Source organism: Bubalus kerabau, chromosome 1 (assembly GCF_029407905.1).
Source record: "Bubalus kerabau isolate K-KA32 ecotype Philippines breed swamp buffalo chromosome 1, PCC_UOA_SB_1v2, whole genome shotgun sequence".
Classification (NCBI taxonomy): Eukaryota; Metazoa; Chordata; class Mammalia; order Artiodactyla; family Bovidae; genus Bubalus; species Bubalus kerabau.
In genome coordinates, this window is record NC_073624.1 from 29,174,954 (window position 1) to 29,195,855 (window position 20,902).

The 20,902-nt window shown below is 38.1% G+C and overlaps 1 long non-coding RNA gene across 1 annotated transcript; it reads left to right on the forward strand.

The window, feature by feature from the left end:
• Positions 1-12,478: 12,478 nt before the first annotated feature.
• On the forward strand, positions 12,479-19,969 carry LOC129641430 (uncharacterized). The gene is made up of 3 exons (XR_008709325.1): positions 12,479-12,562; positions 19,230-19,385; positions 19,845-19,969. It is a non-coding gene; the product is annotated as an uncharacterized LOC129641430 (long non-coding RNA).
• Positions 19,970-20,902: the final 933 nt, after the last annotated feature.

Genomic DNA, 20,902 nt, shown 5'->3' on the forward strand with positions numbered 1-20,902 from the left:
GGGGCAGCAGAGGATGAGATCGTTAGATAGCATCATTGATTCAATGGACATGAATTTGAGAAAACTCTGGGAGATAGTGAAGAACAAGAAAGCCTGGTGTGCTATAGTCCATGGGATTGCAGAGTTGGACACGACTTAGCAAATGAACAACTACTGTCGGGTTTATAACAAAATGAAAAGAAGTAGAGTTATTTTTTTTATTTTTAATTTAATTTTATTTTTTAACTGTACAATAGTGTATTGGTTTTGCCATATATCAACATGTATCTGCCACAGGTATACATGTGTTCCCTAACCTGAACCCTCCTCCCTCCTCCCTCCCCATACCATCCCTCTGGGTCATCCCAGTGCACCAGCCCCAAGTGTCCAGTATAATGCATCGAGCCTGGACTGGCTCATATAGAGTTCTTTTTTAAAGATAGGCTTTCCCAGTACAATAAGAAACAATAATCTGAGAATTTTTTTTTTTTTGAAGAAAGTAGAGATATTTAAACTTTGAAATGTGCAATAAAACTTGCAAACTAAAACGTTAGGGTAATCATTTACATGAATATATGGATGAAAATGCAATTTATAGCTTCTAATATAATCTGCTGTTGCTAAGTCACTTCAGTCATGTCCAAATCTGTGCGACCCCATAGACAGCAGCCCACCAGGCTCCGCTGTCCCTGGGATTTTCCAGGCAAGAGTACTGGAGTGGGGTGCCATTTCCTTCTCCAGTGCATGAAAGTGAAACATGAAAGTGAAATTGCTCAGTCGTGTCCGACTCTTAGCGACCCCATGGACTGCAGCCCACCAGACTCCTCTGTCCATGGGATTTTCCAGGCAAGAGTACTGGAGTGGGGTGCCATTGCCTACTCTGAATATAATCTGCAGTAGAGGGCAAAAAAGAAAAGGGGATAAACACTACCAAATCGATAGAAGACATGTAGGAAAAATAAATTGTTGGTAAACAACAAGATAGACTTTATGTATTAGCAATCATAATAACTCTAAATGAATCAAACTCATCTATTAAAATTTGAAGCACATGAAATAGATTTTAAAATTAAAACTAGATTCCATCATATGTGCTTACAAGAAATACAGTTAAAACATCAGGGTACAGAAAAAAAGAAAAATATGCAATAAAATATACATTAGGACAAAATAGTAATATTTTTCAAAATAGAATTTCAGCAAAAATAGCCATATTATTATGGATAAAAACAATGTAAAGCTAAAATAAAATTTATAAAAAAGATATTTCACTAGCAAACTTGCAGATACCTATTAATTTATATTTGAAATATATAAAACAAAAAAATACAGAATTAGAAAAAGCATTTTACAATGATAAAAATTTTAACAAATTTTCCAGAAGTTTTATATGAAACAAATAAACAACTGTCTAGAATATAGAATATTTGGACAATAATTTGATTTAGTATGTTTAAGTGGATTCCTGTGGACAACAGAGACTTCTCCTTTTTTGCAAGCATTCATGGACATTAGCAAAAACTGAGTACCATAAAAGTCATAAAAATATCTTACCAATTTTCACTGAGCTTTAATCATTCAAGTTATATGCTATGAACAAAATTGAATGAAATATCACAAAAAGAAGATGGCTTAAAACACCTAGATACTAAAATTTCACTTCTAAGTAGTTCATAGATAAAAGTAGAAATCACAATGAAAATTATGAAATCAATATTTTACAATTAAGGCACAATGATCCATACTATGGGTAAAGCTAAAATGGTATTTAGAGGTAAATCCATAGCCTTATGAATTTAAAGATAAAAGGAAATACTTATATTAAATTGAGCATTCAACTTAAAATATGACAAAGAGTTAAATACAGTAAAGGAAAATAAAACAAAGCAGAAATTAATAAATAAAATGAAAAATAGTTTCAGCCATTTTTATTAACAATTATATTAATAAAACCTCTATTAAGATAGAGAAAAAGCATAAACAAGTTGTGTTAGACTTTAAAAGATAAGGAAAATAATTACAGATGTGTTCAAGACTTTATAATAATATAGAGTAATCTATGCCAACATGTTTAGAAACTTGAATGATTTGGATAATGTATGTATATGTTATATTAGAAATAGAAAATGTGCATAAAATAAAAATAATTTAGAAAACCAAATATATAATAAAACATCTCTTGAATCTAAAATATACCAATCAAAAATATTTTTACAGGAGAGTTAATATTATTAAGTCTTCAAGCAAGAGATAATTCAACTAATAATTGCTTTAGACCCTGGAAAGAGAGAGATACACCACTGATAGCAAAATTGGGAGAGAAAAACACAAGGTAAATATTATAAACTGTGTTACACTAGGATAAAGATGCAAAACACTAGACAATTAACAAAGTGAATACAACAATGTAGAAAAAAATATACTGTGGTTACATCTGATTATCCCAGGAATGTAAGGATAATATTAAAAATTAAATGAGTTACACTTCCACTAAAAGCTAAGATTTAGTATCTCAGTGTGGATTTACTCTCCTTCCAAAAGAGGTAACCAAGTGTAGTGCAAGAATTTGGAAATTCAAGGAAGTCAAGGCAGATAGGGTTTGCAGATCAGAATATGGAGGGGAAAGGCCTGCAAAAGAGAATATTCTAGGTATCTGCAGAGGATTTCTCTTGAATGTTTTGCACAGTACTGATCAGCACATTTTTGACTGCAAAATTACATGGACAGAGGAGCCTGGTGCGCTACAGTCCACGGAGTCACAAAGTCGGACCTGACTGTGCATGCATGCATGCAAGATCTGCACATGTGTATGAGGGAATTAGGCAAGAGTGGGGAAAGAAGAATCCAAAAGGATTAAGGAAAAATCTATGAGGTTCACAGTAAGTCGGGTAGAGTTTGTGGTCTTTACAACCAGAGTGGGAAAAGAAAACATAATTGATGGGATATTGGGCAGAGTACTCAGAAGGATGTTGTCTCAATAATGAAGGAAAAGTTTGCTCTAGACTAATAGCTAGTCTGGCCCCATCTCACAAAGCTTAAAAGTCACCCTCAAAAAGATTACTTGCCGGGGTCCAGCCCCAGCTGATCCAGGGTATTCGAAGGAGAGACGGCATAGGCGAGGGTCAGGAAACAACTGCTTAATTACACGTTAATTAAGGATACAAAGAGTAATAGAATGAGGATAGCTCAGTAGGAAAATTCAGTGGAGAAAAGAGGCTGAGTAGCTTGGTTTACGCGGGAGACCAATAAAACTTCAAGACAAGAAGTTTGCACCACTTACGTAGGCCGCAGGCGTCCTTCCGTTCTCCCGAAGGAGAGGAGACACTGAGGCCTCCCCGGTCGGATCTTAGAAGCCCAGGCATAATTAGCAAGCATGGTGGGTTCCGCGCTCCAGATGGAGACTCAGCCAGAATTTGGGAGAGAGAGTGACATGGGGAGACCAAGTTTCAGTGAACAAGGCCCGCACTTTATTTTCCAAAGTAGTTTTTATACCTTAAGTTATGCATAGAGGGTAGTGGGGGAAGGGGTGGAGTCATATGCAAGGACAGCAGTTCCTGATTCTAATCGAAGCCAGGCTTTCAAACTTATCATATGCAAAAGTTCAGGTGATTGACATCATCTTCTGGCCCGGAGGCCTGTTAACATTTTAAGAAACTTATTTTTCTCTAAAGGTGATTATTCCAAAGTCAGGCACCAGCCTCCAAAAAAGCATTGGACAAAGCTGCATTTTACATTTCTATACACACATTATATCAATCAATACACTGCCAAGGACACAGTAGGTAAGGAGTGTGGAGACTTAGCAGCAAACATTGGCCCAACAAGTGAAAAACCCTTCACCAATACAATTTCTAATCAATCTTTTAACTACTCAAAGGAATCTGTGTTTAGGCAGTTTAGAACATCTCCTGCCTCTCACAGTTGGGAGGCTCTGAACAATCACATGAGGCTGGAAAAACCCATTCAGGCAGGCTAGAGGATTTCCAAAGGAGTTTGTAGGTTGAAACACTGTCACACCCAGGAATTATTAACTGGAGCTGTAAGCTAACTCTTTTTTTCAGAGAGAGGTAGTGGGGGACAGCCCCCATAAAGTCAGAGGTGTAGGTGAAAGCAAAAAGCAGAAAGTAGGCAGACTCTGGTTTGGGAGGTAGATGCTCGAGAATTTCCAGGGGGACCCCTGAGGCTCGATCCCGCCTTTGCGTATGCCGAGCCTCCTTCCTCATGACCTTTGTCATGGGTGGAGCTCCTCACGCTGGCTCCCAGCAGTGATAGAATTCCAGTTGAGCTATTTCAGATCCTGAAAGATGATGCTGTGGAAAGTGCTGCACTCAATATGCAATATGCACTCAATATGCAATATGCCGGCTCCCGGCAATTACTGTGTTTTTCAAATAACTTAACTTTGCTCTAGAACAAAGCTGAAGAAAATCTGTTGTCATACAAAAATATCCAGCACCCAAAAAGGTAAAATTTACAATTTTCTGCCATTTAATAATAATGACCATGCATGCTACAATGCCCTACTGTCTCTATAGTGCCATAATATCTAGAAAAAATGAATGCCTGATATTTCCATATGTTTAGATCTTGAAAGCAGAAAATTAAGGAAATAAGCTTTAGAAAAGTCATATTATGGAAATTTAAAAATATACATAACAACACTATATACTCTTTATAGTTACATATATACATACTAAAAGAACAGAGACAAACTAGATTTTAGAAAGCATGACAATGGGTGTGTTTGGGGACTGGGGATGGGATCATAAGAACTTTTAACTTAAATGTTTTATTTTGTGCATACCATTTAAGTTTGGAAGGAATTATAACAATTTTTAGCAATAGATATATTTGAAATTTTATATTATGACTTGAAGTCTCATATGTTTCATATCAATTAGCTTTGAAAAGCAACAACCCTGATAATCAGGAGCATAGCAACTAATGTAACAATAACATGATATTTTCCTCATCACACTGAAAAAGTTCTAAAAATCTAACCACTGAAATCGGCAAAGATGTAAAAAGTGCACTCTCACACATTCATGTACAAATGAAGTAAATGGGTAATATGAATAGCAACATGACATTAATTTAGTGAAATTGAAATGCTCATTTCCTAATATCCAGAAACTCTGCTTTTTCATACACAGTGAAGAATGTTTTGCACAGGTACACTGGATATATCACTGTTCTGATTAAATGCTGTCTCTATGGTGAAAAACTGGAAGCTTACTTATTCCTCCATAGAATGTAAATGGGTAAATATTGACATATTTATATTACTATACAGAAACTAATCAGAATATATTAGATTTAACTGTAGTAAGTACATATATATTTATGTGTATGTGCATATATTTATTTCTAAAATATTTTCTGAAAGATACAAGTTGAAACAAAGAATACCATTTGTGTAATTTCTACTGCAAAATATGTATAATAGAACATGCATGGATATAGATGGATACATGTATAAAAATTAGATGAAAAAAATCACACAGAAATTATGAAAGATTATCTCTTAAAGTAGATGGGACATAGAATGGGAGTGAAGTACTGAAAAAGGTGAACTTTTAAATATTTTATTAATTCTTGAAGAATAAAATACATCATTTATTTATTCTTAATTATAGATATATGTGTAAGCACCACTAGTGCGTTTTAGAGAGTATGTACCAGGAAAATCAATTAAAATACACATAGCAAAAGTTAAATTTTTTTGTAAAAGTTAAAGAGTAAAAGTTAATTCCTTGTGCTTACAGTAGAAATGATTGATTTTTAATGATTTGTACTACTCTGTATATTTTAACGGAGAAGGCGATGGTACCCCACTCCAGTACTCTTGCCTGGAAAATCCCATGGACGCAGGAGCCTGGTAGGCTACAGTCCATGGGGTTGCTGGGAGTCGGACACAACTGAGCAACTTCACTTTCACTTTTCACTTTCATGCATTGGAGAAGGAAATGGCAACTCACTCCAGTGTTCTTGCCTGGAGAATCCCAGGGATGGGGGAGCCTGGTGGGCTGCCTTCTATGGGGTCGCACAGAGTCGGACACGACTACAGCGACTTAGCAGCAGCAGCAGCAGTATATTTTAAATATTTTCACATAAGTTAAATAATATAGTTGATAAATATAAAATATATCAATAGACTTCATAAGTCAAGACATTATTATTTTTCAAGTGAATAGTAACCTGTAAGTTCCACTTTGCCTCAGAAAAGATAGAAATTTATGTAGACTGAATCATTCAAAGACATTTTCAATAATGAAGGTGTGATATGGTTGGAACAGTGGACGGACTTTTACAGATGGAGAAAAAGCCATCTCAGGAATACCGAATGGAACAACTAAAGAGATTAAAGCCAGGTTACATATTCAGGTAGCAATAAGTAGACTAATGAGAGGAACAGACAACCAAATCCAGATGAAATGGAAAGGTGGATTGGGCCACAGTTGGTTGGTGAAAGCCAGTGTCAATTGCTCAGTTGTGTCTGACTCTTTGCAACCCCATGGACTGTAGTCCACCACACTCCTCTGTCCATGGAATTGTCCAGGCAAGAAAGAAGGGTAGCCATTCCCTTTTCTGGGGTATCTTCCTGTCCCAGGGATTGAACCTGGGTTTCCTGCAACGCAGGCAGATTCTTTACCATCTGAGCCACCAGGGAAGCCCCACAGTTGGTCCATAAGCAATATCAAATAATAGAATATCATCAAAGCCCAGTAAGGTGCATAATCTGTGCCAGGGAGCAATTAACAGAAGGAATGAGGGATGACAGAAAAGTTTCTCAGAATTAGTGTTTTTGGTAAAGGATCTAGATAAGGATTCATATGCAAGATTTAAAAAAAAAAAAACAACACAAGACCTAAATGCTGAAGGGAAGCTGTTAGTTTAATTTGAAGATGATGGGGGAGAGTCTGACTTCAGAACCTACCACTTACTTGCTAGATATATAGTCTTGTTGAACCTGATTGATGCCCAGTATCAAAGCCTTTCTTCCTTGCCTTTCTCAGTCTTATCTGCAGTTGAGTGTGTCCACGTGTCACTGTTTTTTATGCATGAGACATAAGTAGAATTTGTTGAAAACTTCTATGGAAAATTTTGCTTTTCTGATAAAATGGACATTTTTGTTGTTGCTGACATTGCCTCTTTCTCCTTCTTCCTGGTCAAATGTAAACATAATGCATATCACTGTAGTAGTTGTCTTCCAACTATTGGGTTGGCCAAAAAATTCTTTTTTTTTTTTAAGTAAAAATAAAAGGCACATTTCTTATTTTCATCAGGAACGTTATTGAACAATGTATTCACCATTTTGTTCCACTATCTTCTGCCATTTCAGGCAACTTCACAGTTCATCTTCCTAAAATGTTTTATCTTTTGGAGTAAAGAATTGTTCCAGGTGCTTTTTACAGTCTTCCAGGGAACTAAATATTTTGCCATTACAACAATTTTGTAAGGACCAAAGCAAATGGAAATCTGAAGGTGCAATAACTGGTGAATATGGCAGATGAGTCAGAACTTCCAGCCAACCTGTAACAGCTTTGCTGGTCATCAGAGAAATATGAAGTCTTACCCTAATACAAGATTATGCATTTTCTGTTGAAAATTCCTGATGCTTTTCATGTACTGCAGCTTTCAGTTGGCCTAACTGGGAGCAGTACTTGGAATTAATCATTTAGTTTCCAGAAGGAGCTGATAATAGAGGACTCCCTTACAATCCCACCATAACACAGCATCACCTTTTTTTGGATTAAGACTGGCCTTTGATGTCATTGGCAGTAGTTCATTTTGCTTGCCCCATGAACTCTTCCATTCCACAGTATCACACGGTATTCACTTTTCATCACCTGGCACAATTTGTTTTAAAATGCAACATTTTCATTATATTTAAGAAGATAATCACACGTGGAAATACAGTCAAGAAGGTTTGTTTGTTTGTTTTTTTGCTTAACTTATGTGGAACCCAAACATTAGAGCGATTAACATAAATAAGCTGTGCAAATGATTTTCAATGTTTGGTTTGGATATTTTGAATATGTCGGCTATCTCCTGCATGGTATAACATTGATTGTCCACAGTTAATGTCTTGATTTGATCACTATCATCTTCAACTGCTTTGCCTGACCATGGAACACTGTCCAGCAAGAAATATCCGACACGAAACTTCTCAAACCACTTTTGACACATTCAATCAGTCACAGCTCCCTCTCCATAGACTGTACAAAAGTTATTTTGAGTTTCAGTTGTGATTTTAACTTTCTTGAAATAATAAAGCATAAAGAGCTAAAATGTTGTTTTTTACTTCCATCTTCAATATTAAAATGGATATATAAATATGCACCAATTTTGGTTTTTTAAAAAATACACTCTGATACGACAGCTGCCACAGTACAATCTAACAAAATTGTTTCAAATTAAGTTCAGTTCAGTCGCTCAGTCGTGTCCAACTCTTTGCGACCCCATGAACCACAGCATGCCAGGCCTCCCTGTCCATCACCAACTCCCGGAGTTCACTCAAATTCATGTCCATCGAGTTGGTGATGCCATCCAGCCATCTCATCCTCTGTTGTCCCCTTCTCCTCCTGCTCCCAATCCCTCCCAGCATCAGGGTCTTTTCAAATGAGTCAGCTCTTCGCATGAGGTGGCCAAAGTATTGGAGTTTCAGCTTCAGCATCAGTCCTTCTAATGAACACCCAGGACTGATCTCCTTTAGGATGGACTGGTTGGATATCCTTGCAGTCCAAGGGACTCTCAAGAGTCTTCTCCAACACCACAGTTCAAAAGCATCAATTCTTCGGCGCTCAGCTTTCTTTACAGTCCAACTCTCACATCCATACATGACCAATGGAAAAACCATAGCCTTGACTAGACGGACCTTTGTTGGCAAAGTACTATCTCTGCTTTTCAATATGCTATGGTGGTCATAACTTCCTTCCAAGGAGTAAGCATCTTTTACTTTCATGCCTGCAATCACCATCTGCAGTGATTTTGGAGCCCCCCAAAACAAAATCTGACACTGTTTCCACTGTTTTCCCATCTATTTCCTAGAAAGTGATGGGACCAGATGCCATGATCTTAGTTTTATGAATGTTGACCTTTAAGCCAACTTTTTCACTCTCCTCTTAAACTTTCATCAAGAGGCTTTTTAGTTCCTCTTCAATTTCTGCCATAAGAGTGGTGTCATCTGCATATCTGAGGTTATTGATATTTCTCCCGGCAATCTTAATTCCAGCTTGTGCTTCTTCCAGCCCAGCGTTTCTTATGATGTATTCTGCATATAAGTTAAATAAGCAGGGTGACAACATACAGCCTTGATGTACTCCTTTTCCTATTTGGAACCAGTCTGTTATTCCATGTCCAGTTCTAACTGTTGCTTCCTGACCTGCATATAGGTTTCTCAAGAGGCAGGTCAGGTGGTCTGGCATTCCCATCTCTTTCAGAATTTTCCACACTTTATTGTGATCCACACAGTCAAAGGCTTTGGCATAGTCAATAAAGCAGAAGTAGATGTTTTTCTGGAACTCTCTTGCTTTTTCAATGATCCAGCAGATGTTCGCAGTTTAATCTCTGGTTCCTCTGCCTTTTCTAAATCCAGCTTGAACATCTGGAATTTCACAGTTCATGTATTGCTGAAGCCTGGCTTGGAGAATTTTGAGCATTACTTTACTAGTGTGTGAGATGAGTGCAATTGTGTGGTTGTTTGAACATTCTTTGGCATTACCTTTCTTTGGGATTGGAAAGAAAATTGACTTTTTCCAGTCTTGTGACCACTGCTGAGATTTCCAAATTTGCTGGCATATTGAGTGCAGCACTTTCACAGAATCATCTTTCAGCATTTGAAATAGCTCCACTGGAATGCCATCACCTCCACTAGCTTTGTTCATAGTGATGCTTTCTAAGGCCCGCTTGACTTCACATTCCAGGATGTCTGGCTCTAGGTGAGGGATCACAGCATCATTATTATCTTGGTTGTGAAGATCTTTTTTATACAGTTCTTCTTTGTATTCTTGCCACCTCTTCTTAATATCTTCTGCTTCTGTTAGGTCCATACCATTTCTGTCCTTTATTGAGCCCATCTTTGCATGAAATGTTCCCTTGGTATCTCTAATTTTCTTGAAGAGATATCTAGTTTTTCCCATTCTGTTGTTTTCCTCTATTTCTTTGCATTGATCGCTGAGGAAGGCTCTTTGCTATTCTTTGGAACTCTGCATTCAGAAGCTTATATCTTTCCTTTTCTCCTTTGCTGTTCACTTCTCTTCTTTTCACAACTATTTGCAAGGCCTCCCCATGCCGGGGTCCAGCCCCAGCTGATCCAGGGTATTCGAAGGAGAGACGGCATAGGCGAGGGTCAGGAAACAACTGCTTAATTAAACGTTAATTAAGGATATAAAGAGTAATGGAATAAGGATAGCTCAGTAGGAAAATTCAGTGGAGAAAAGAGGCTGAGTAGCTTGGTTTACGCGGGGGACCAATAAAACTTCAAGACAAGAAGCTTGCACCACTTACGTAGGCCGCAGGCGTCCTTCCGTTCTCCCGAAGGAGAGGAGACACTGAGGCCTCCCCGGTCGGATCTTAGAAGCCCAGGCATAATTAGTAAGCATGGTGGGTTCCACGCTCCAGATGGAGACTCAACCAGAGTGAGAGAGAGAGAGACATGGGGAGACCAGTCTTTTGAGGAACTGATCCCAATTCTTTATTTTCCATGGTCTACTTTTATACACTGAGATGTTATGCAAAAGTCACGCGGGGTCAGCAGTCCTGACTTTTATCAAAGTCAGGTGCTTCATACAAATGTATACAGAGGTCTTAGGGGTGTTACATCATCTTCTGGCCAGGGGGCCTGCTGACAATTTATGACCCTCTCCTTGTGACAGCGGTCAGTCAACCAGGACACTTATTTCTCCAGGGGTGATTATTCTTAAAACAGACGCCACCCAAATAAAGTTACATTCCTATAGGGTGAGGGTGTAGTGGGTTTTAGTTAAGGAAAGAATTTACTTAGCCTAAGGTCTAACGTGATTTATATCAAAGGTTAATACTTATTTCTTCTATATATTCATTAATGTGTATAAGGGCAGGGGATGTGGAGACTTAGCAGTAAACATTGGCTCAACAAATGAAAAACCCTTCACCAATATGATTTCTAATCAGCCCATTATACTTATACTAATAATTTTCTAACTTCTCTAAGGAACCTGTTTTTAGAAGGTTTAAAGCATCTCGTGCCTCTCACAGTTGGGAGGCTGTGAGCAATCACATGTGGCCGGACAAGCCTGTCAGGCAGGCTAGAGAACCTTCAGAGGAGTTTGTAGGTTAAAACACTCCTATCACGCCCAGGAGTTTTTATCAACTGGAGCTCTAGGTTAACTCCTTCTCCGAAAGAGGTGGTGGGGGACAGCCCCCCGTAAAGTCAGAGGTGTAGGTGAGAGCACAAAGTAGTAAAGTAGGCAGGCTCTGGTTATGGGGGTAGATGCTTGAGGATTTCCAGGGGGACTCCTGAGGCTCGATCCCGCCTTTGCGTATGTCAAGCCTCCTTCCTCATGACCTTTGCCATGGGCGGAGTGCCTCACGCTGGCCCCCAACATCCCCAGACAGCCATTTTGCTTTTTTGCATTTCTTTTCCATGGGGATGGTCTTGATCCCTGTCTCCTGTACAATGTCACGAACCTCCGTCCGTAGTTCATCAGGCACTCTATCAGATCTAGTCCCTTAAATCTATTTCTCACTTCCACTGTAAAATCATAAGGGATTTGATTTAGGTCATACCTGAATGGTCTAGTGGTTTTCCCCACTTTCTTCAGTTTAAGTCTGAATTCGGCAATAAGGAGTTCATGATCTGAGCCACAGTCTGCTCCCAGTCTTGTTTTTGCTGACTGTATAGAGCTTCTCCATCTTTAGGTGCAAAGAATATAATCAATCTGATTTCGGTGTTCACCTCCTGGTGATGTCCATGTGTAGAGTCTTCTCTTGTGTTGTTGGAAGAGAGTGTTTGCTATGACCAGTGCATTTTCTTGGCAAAACTCTATTAGCCTTCGCCCTGCTTCATTCCATACTCCAAGGCCAAATTTGCCTGTTTCTCCAGGTGTTTCTTGACTTCCTACTTTTGCATTCCAGTCCCCTATAATGAAAAATACATGTTTTTTGGTTGTCAGTTCTAAAAGGTCTTGTAGGTCTTCATAGAAACATTCAACTTCAGCTTCTTCAGCGTTACTAGTTGGGGCATAGGCTTGGATTATCGTGATTTTGAATGGTTTGCCTTGAAAAATCGAGATCATTCTGTCTCCTTTGAGACTGCATCCAAGTACTGTATTTCAGACTCTTGTGTTGACCATGATGGCTACTCCATTTCTTCTAAGGGATTCTTGCCCCCAGTAGTAGATATAATGGTCATCTGAGTTAAATTCACCCATTCCAGTCCATTTGAGTTCACTGATTGCTAGAATGTCAACGTTCACTCTTGCCATCTCCTGTTTGACCACTTCCAATTTGCCTTGATTCATGGACCTAACATTCCAGGTTCCCATGCAATATTGCTCTTTACAGCATCGGACCTTGCTTCTATCACCAGTCACATCCACAGGTGGGTATTGTTTTTGCTTTGGCTCCATCCCTTCGTTCTTTCTGGAGTTATTTCTCCACTGATCTCCAGTAGCATATTGGGCACCTTCCGACCCAGGGAGTTCCTCTTTCAGTATCCTATCATTTTGCCTTTTCATACTGTTAATAGGGTTCTCAAGGCAAGAATGCTGAAGTGGTTTGCCATTCCCTTCTCCAGTGGGCCGCATTTTGTGAATCACAACCACCAAGCTACTAGAGCCACCTTACAGAAAAGAATGAACAAATCTTTTGCCCAATCCAACATAAAGAAAAAATCAAAGCATCATGAATACTGACATTATTGTGCAAACTAGGCCAGGACTATTTACTTCTCATTGTGAGAGAAAAATCAGCTCCAATTTATTTAATATATTGTGATCTGGTGTTTGATACTTACAGCTGAAAGCATTCTAAACTGCTATGGTTGTTATATAAGCTACAGGAAGTTATTTTAATTCTCTAAGTCTCAATTTCCTCATTATTTTATGTGTGTATTGAATAATAAATGTTTGGTGCTTAGCTTTAGTGCTTAATTTGAAACATGCTTAACAAATGTTATTACTCATTGCAGTCATTATCAAAATAAGACAAAGTTGTTAAATTTTTTAACAGCAAATCAGCAGATTTGTGGCTGATGGAGCCAATACTCCCTATATTGCTATGGATTAGAAATATAGAGATGATCCCCAAATCAGCAACTAGACCAAGCTTAGAAGAATGGGTGCTGTGGCTGAGCCATTAAGATTTGATGGGTGTGGAAAAAGACAGGCCAGTAAAGAATTTTTCATATAAATTTAAATATATTTTGACATATAGTCAACACTCCCATAGCAGTGGTGAACATATGCTCTGCTATGCACTACATAGAATGGGTTAATCTTACCTCATATGGATTGACTTCATTTATCCATAGCTACCAACTTTTGAGCAATCTATGGAATCTGTTCATTGAAAAAAAACAATGTTATATAACCACAGATTTGTTGTTTTTCCAAGAGTTGTATTAGTCCGTTAGCATTACTTAATAATAATTGGCTGTACTATTTGTATATGGGTTTGGTGAAATCTGTCATGAGAGCAGGGTGGGGGTGGGGTAGCAGTGGGCCAAGAGGTGTAATTTTAATGGTTATGAAAGGTCAAATCGTTAGAATTTGTCTCTGTAACCAGTTCCCTCTAAGGGATCGCACCCACAAGCTGAGGTTGGGCTTTGTGGTACTGAGGTAAGGGAGTAGCTGTTTGAGACCCACACACAATGCACAACTTGGCCAGTGGAAATAGGACAAAGAACTCTGCACTAGAGTCTCTAGACATTTTTAATGGATATTATTCTCCTACTGTTGGTACTGTACCCTTCCCCATATGAAAGTTGTTCAATGAGTATAAACATTTTGAGTCCTGTGAGCTCTTTCAACAAACACTTAAAATTATGAATAGGTCCTAAACACAGAGTCATATTTAAAAGATACTATACTAAGAATTGTGTCATAATTATAGTTTACATTGCTATAGTGCAGATAATATAATAAAATAATCACTCATCTAATCACCCCACCAATACAGGTTAAATGCTTTCTTCACACTTTTAGCTTTTCTAGGGGTAAAATTTATACCTTGAATTTCATTACACTACAGTTACATGCAACCCTAAAAAGTATTATTAGTTTTGTCTTGTTTTCAACTATGATAAATGAAATCATAAAGTGTGATTTATTTTCTGACATACTGTTTTCTGTTTAATATTATATATTTGAGCTTTAACCATGTTGTTGTTTTCAGCTATAGTTTATTCTTTTTAATATTTTAAAAATTCTTAAAGAGATGAGAATACCAGACCACCTTACCTGCCTCCTGACAAACCTGTATGCAGGTCAAGAAGCAACAGTTAGAACCCAACATGGAATAATGGACTGGTTTCAAATTGGGAGAGGAGTACGTCAAAACTGTATTTTGTCACCCTATTTATTTAACTTATATGTAGAGTATATCAGGCGAAACGTCAGGCTGTTGACACACAAGCCAGAATCAAGATTGCCAGGAGAAATATCAATCACCTCAGATACACAGATGACACAACCCTTATGGCAGAAAGCAAAGAGGAACGAAAAAGTCTCTTGATGAGGGTGAAAGAGAAGAGTGAAAAGCTGGCTTAAAACTCACCATTCAAAAAACTAAGATCATGGCATCTGGTCCCATCACTTCATGGCAAATAGATGGGGAAACAATGGAAACAGTGACAGGCTTTATTTTGGGGGGCTCCAAAATCATTGCAGATGGTGACTGCAGCCATGAAATTAAAAGACGTTTGCTCCTTGGAAGAAAAGCTATGACCAACCTAGACAGCATATTAAAAAGCAGAGACAGTACTTTGCTGACAGAGGTCTGTCTAGTCAAAGCTATAGTTTCTCCAGTAGTCAGTTACATGACTACTTTTCCAGTAGTCACATCCATAATGTGAGAGTTGGACCATAAAGAAGGTTAAGTGCTGAAGAGTTGATGCTTTTGAACTGTGGTGTTAGAGAAGACTCTTAGGAGTCCTTGGACTGCAAGGAAATCAAACCAGCCAATCCTAAAGGAAATCAATCCTAAATATTCACTGGATGAGGAAACTCCAATACTCTGGCCACCTGAGTCAAAGAGCCGACTCATTAGAAAAAGCCCTGATGCTGGGAAAGATTGAAGGCAAGAGGAGAAGCGGACGGCAGAGGATGAGATGGTTGGATGGCATCACTGACTCATGGCCAAGAGTGGGTGTTTGCTATGACCAGTGCATTCTCTTGGCAAAACTCTATTAGTCTTTGCCCTGCTTCATTCCATACTCCAAGGCCAAATTTGCCTGTTACTCCAGGTGTTTCTTGACTTCCTACTTTTGCATTCCAGTCCCCTATAATGAAAAGGACATCTTTTTTGGGTGTTAGTTCTAAAAGGTCTTGTAGGTCTTCAGAGAACCGTTCAACTTCAGCTTCTTTAGCGTTACTGGTCAGGGCATAGACTTGGATTACTGTGATATTGAATGGCTCACCTAGGAAAATGAACAGAGATCATTTTGTTGTTTTTGAGATTGCATCCAAGTACTGCATTTTGGACTCTTTTGTTGACCATGATGGTTACTCCATTTCTTCTAAGGGTTTCCTGCCCACAGTAGTAGATACAATGGTCATCTGAGTTAAATTCTCCCATTCCAGTCCATTTTAGTTCACTGATTCCTAGAATGTCGATGTTCACCCTTGCCATCTCCTGTTAGACCACTTCCAATTTGCCTTGGTTCATGGACCTAACATTCTAGGTTCCTATGCAATATTGCTCTTTACAGCATCAGACCTTGCTCCTATCATCAGTCCCATCCACAACTGGGTGCTGATTTTGCTTTGGCTCCATCCCTTCATTCTTTCTGGAGTTATTTCTCCACTGATCTCCAGTAGCATATTGGGCACTTACTGACCTGAGGAGTTCCCCTTTCAGTATCCTATCATTTTGCCTTTTCATACTGTTCATGGGGTTCTCAAGGCAAGAATACTGAAGTGGTTTGCCATTCCCTCCTCCAGTGGACCACATTCTGTTAGATCTCTCCACCATGATCAGTCCGTCTTGGGCGGCCCCACATGGCATGGCTTAATTTCATTGAATTAGACAAGGCTGTGGTCCATGTGATCAGAATGGCTAGTTTTCTGTGATTATGGTTTCAGTGTGAGTATCATTCAGTTCAGTTCAGTTCAGTTGCTCAGTTGTGTCTGACTCTTTGTGACCCCATGAATCGCAGCACGCCAGGCCTCCCTGTCCATCACCAACTCCCAGAGTTCACTCAGGCTCACGTCCATCGAGTCAGTGATGCCATCCAGCCATCTCATCCTCTGTCGTCCCCTTCTCCTCCTGCCTCCAATCCCTCCCAGCATCAGAGTCTTTTCCAATGAGTCAACTCTTCGCATGAGGTGGCCAAAGTACTGGAGTTCCAGCTTTAGCATCATTCCTTCCAAATTGGAAAGGGTCAAAAGCCTGCAGAAAACTCAAAATCATTTAGCAGAATTGGTTCAGGGATGATGTCATTTCCTCCCTCTGTATCCCAGATGCCCACATGTACATTTTGATACAGAGGTATCACAGAGTGGATGTTGCTACTGACACTGCCAGTATCTTCCCCTGGGAAGGTAAATAAGTATGTATAAATAAATAAATATAGCTCAATAAATATAATAAATAAATACAGATAAATAAATAAATATAGCTGTTGCTGCTCCTGTAGGAGACCCCATTTTTTTTTTTTTCATCACTAGTTTCTGAATCCATATCTAAGATGACTTCAGTGATTGGCTAATTACAGGTTAGGTGCTTACATCATAGGCACTTTACCTTCTGAGCTTCCCTGGTGGCTTAGATGGTAAAGAATCTGCCTGCAGTGCGGGAGACCTGGGCTCAATCCCTGGGCCAGGAAGATCCCTTGGAGAAGGGAATCGCAACCCACTCTAGTATTCTTGCCTGGAGAATTCCACGGACAGAGGAGCCTGGAGGCCTACAGTCCATGGGGTCACAAAGAGTTGGACACAACTGAGTGACTAACACACACACATCATAGTCACAAGGGAGGATAGAAAAGCAAGTAGAGTATCTCGAATAATAACTTTAATTAATGAAAGTTAGATCAGAGGCTGGGTGGCCAAAAATACTGGGTAATGTCCATTTGTTTTTTTTTGTTTTTTTTTAATCCATTCAAAACTGTTGATAAAACAAAGGTACAGAAAAGTTAAGTGATATGTATCTAAAGTCACAGAAGTATCTTGGGGCAGACACACAAATTGAAACCTGCATGTGGCTTGACTTCAAAGAACATAACCATCAAACTATTCTAAATTATTTCAGTGAAAGTAAGTCTACTATGGTTTTGTTTTGTTTTTCCCCTTAATACCTGGGGACCAAGGAATAAATTGGATCTCTTACATCTTTACTGATGCTCTGGCAGAGTTAATGATAAAGCTGATTAAAAAAAAAAGAAAAACATGGTGTTTTGTCTGGCTCCGTATGGGTAAAGGTTCTCTGTATTTTAAACTGTGCACTATGCTATAAATATTGTATCTGTCACAAACCAAAAAGAATGAAAACTGTATTACGAAGCTCATGTACTAAGATTCCAAGACAGATTTGTCCATTTAAGCAGCACATAAATCTGTCTACATTTCATTGACTTCGTTCCAAATATAAAGTGCTGCATAAATTCTTAACGATAACAACAGTGACCCAAGTTCCTGTTGTCTAACGCCTTTCAGCTTTAAATGTTGATAGTGTAAGCTCAGTTCAGGAGAGAGCAGTGCTTCCACTATGGAAACCTCTATCACAATCAGTACTAATTTGCAGTCTAAGCAGAAAGGCCAAGATTTGATGAAAGAGGCTAAATTCCCTTCTTCCTCTGTGACTATTTCTACTAGCTCTGTATTACAAGCAAATGCTGAATACAGTCACTCTACACAAATTCATATTTAAGCATTAGATAAAGCGTGACAGATCCAATTTGCATTGAGGGGGACATGTTGTATGTGGGAATGAGTTCATGTGTAAGAAGCAGAGAATCTAGTTTTGAGTACCAAGGCTGTTGCTTTTGTTTGTTTGTTTTGTAATCTTAGACAAGTCACCTAAACTTTGTGACCCTCAGTTACTTCATCTGTGTAATGTGAACAATAATATCTATTGAACAAATGTGTAATATTGCAAAGAGAATGAACAAGAAACCATGGTGCTCTGATGCCCTTCAGATGTAGGTTATTATATTAAATTAAATTTTTATTGTTAACTTATTTGCCACACAATTTGGTAACCGAGACCTAAAAGGTTACAAAAATTTAAGGAAATTAGTGACTGTTTCAATTCAAAGAAGTGTTAGTTTTTTCAGCATTATTGATGTACAATTGACAAATAAAATCGTTACATATTTAAAGTGTACATCATGTTGGTTTGATATATGCATACATTGTGAAAGGATTCCTTCCATCTAGTTAATTAGCACATTCATTATCTCAAATATATTTATTTATATATTTACGTTTTTATGTCAGGACAGTATTATTCTTTATTGGAGGGAAATGTTATGAGTCTTCTTGGCTCTTATTTGAAAGTGAAAGTCGCTCAGTCACGTCCAACTCTTTGTGACCCCATGGACTATACAGTCCATGGAATTCTCCAGGCCAGAATATTGGAGTGGATAGCCTTTCCCTTCTCCAGGGGATCTTCCAATCCAAGGATCAAACCTAGGTCTTCTGCATTGCAGGCAGATTCTTTACCAGCTGAGGTACAAGGGAAGTCCAAGAATACTGGAGTGGGTAGCCTATCCCTTCTCCAGCAGTTCTTCCCAACCTAGGAATCAAACCAGGGTCTCCTGAATTGCAGGCAGTTTCTTTACCAACTGAGTTATCAGTGTTAACAAACTTTAAGTAATAGGTGGGCTGCTACCACTGAAAGGAAGGTGCTGCCCTTATTATTAAGTAGAGTTTTCCAAAGCCATTTTATGTTTTCAGCATTGCTTAGAATATAATTCTTAGATTTATCTGCATATTGTATCAATTTCAATTGAAATTATATCTGAAATCTGTTTATTTTCTCATCTTGTCTCCTTGCTTTTCTTCCTTCTCACTTTCTTTTATTATTTATTTGGCTGCATCGGGTCTTAGCTGCGCCACACCGGATCTTTCATTGCAGCACGTGGAATCTTCAGAGCAACATGGAAACTCGAAGAGTTGTGGCACATGGGATCTAGCTCCCTAACCAGGGGTCGAACTCAGATCCTCTGCATTAGGACTGCAGAGCCTTAGCCATTGGACTACCAGGTAAGTCTCTATTTCTCATGTTCATTCAATGCATTCCTTACTCATCACCTCTGAAGTCTTTTTTTTTTTTTTAATTTCAAATCATGTTTCTTCCCCTGACTTAAAATTATTTAATAGTTTCTCATTTAAAATGAAATGTAAACAAAATATATACATAATCATATATATACATAATCTGACATCTTTCCACATTTATATTTCACGTCATTCTCTTTTCTCTGACTTCAGTCATAAAGGTTGTTTTTTGTATCTTCTATTTGGTCAGCTCTTAACTGCCTCCAAGTGTTTTGCCAGCCTTTACACAGTTGAAATACCTTTTGCCCTTTTCTCACAAAGTTAACACATCAAATTTCAATATTCAAGATACATGTCTGCTCTGCTCTTTAGAAAGAGCAGACAATCTACCTAACTTCCTTCCCATTTTAAATTAATTTATCTGTTAAATTGCTTTTGTTCTAGGTTCCCCCTAAAATGAGAGCAGCATGAAAGGCAGAGGCCTGTCTATCAAGATCACCAAAACATACTCTTAGCAAAAGACCTGGGATGTATCTCCTACTTCATCTATATTTATGGATAAATAGACCATTGCCTGAATTGTTGGCTGTCTGAATGGATAATGTATTAAAACCTTCCCCCTCCTACTCCAAAATGGAAAAAAAAAAAAAAATCCTTGTCAATTAAGATATCTATAATGTTCCTGGGAGTCTACATGTAAATTAGAATTTTATTTTAAAGCCATGATTTTCCATTATAATTTCATAAATTATTTATCATTTATTTTAAGTGATTTGGGTAAGCATCTGTTACTGACAATCAAAATCTGTCTTCAGATTCTTGGTAAAAGACTTAAGAGTATCTGAGAATCAGTAGGTTTGAAGAACATTGATTTCAATCATATATCCTACTCCTCAATTCACAGCCTAGACTCCTCTCTATGATACCTGAACCATTGTTTTGTCATGAACAAGTCCATGACAAGGAATTCACTATTGCCTAAGTCCTTGCATTCTGTTTTTGAACAGCTCTGACTGCTGGAAACTTCTTCTGTTTATCTAAGTCAAAAATCTCAATTCTTTCCATTGATTTCTTGCAATTCTATATTTTTTAGTCATAGCAATTAGGTTAATCTGTTTGACACATGAATTCTTCAAATATCTGAAGATGGACATATTGACTCTTTCTTAACCACTTCTAGCTAAACACTATCTTTTCCTTATGCTATTAACCTCCATATAAATGTGGAAAATAAGTTTAAATTAACTTTTTTCATATTTCTGTAAAGAATCATAGAGTGAATATGACTTCCAGTGAATTTCTGATATAAAGTCATGATTATCATTAAATGGGTAACATACCTTGCAAGTAAATATTGAAAATTTCAATCTATAGACTTCAAATTTTTTAATGCATTATTTTGTGTACTTTTACCAAGTTTCCATATTTTTTGTCAAAGTAAGGCAGTTCTTTGAACTAGAATTAGTAAAAGACTACATAAACTATAATTGTAGTTGTCTCCT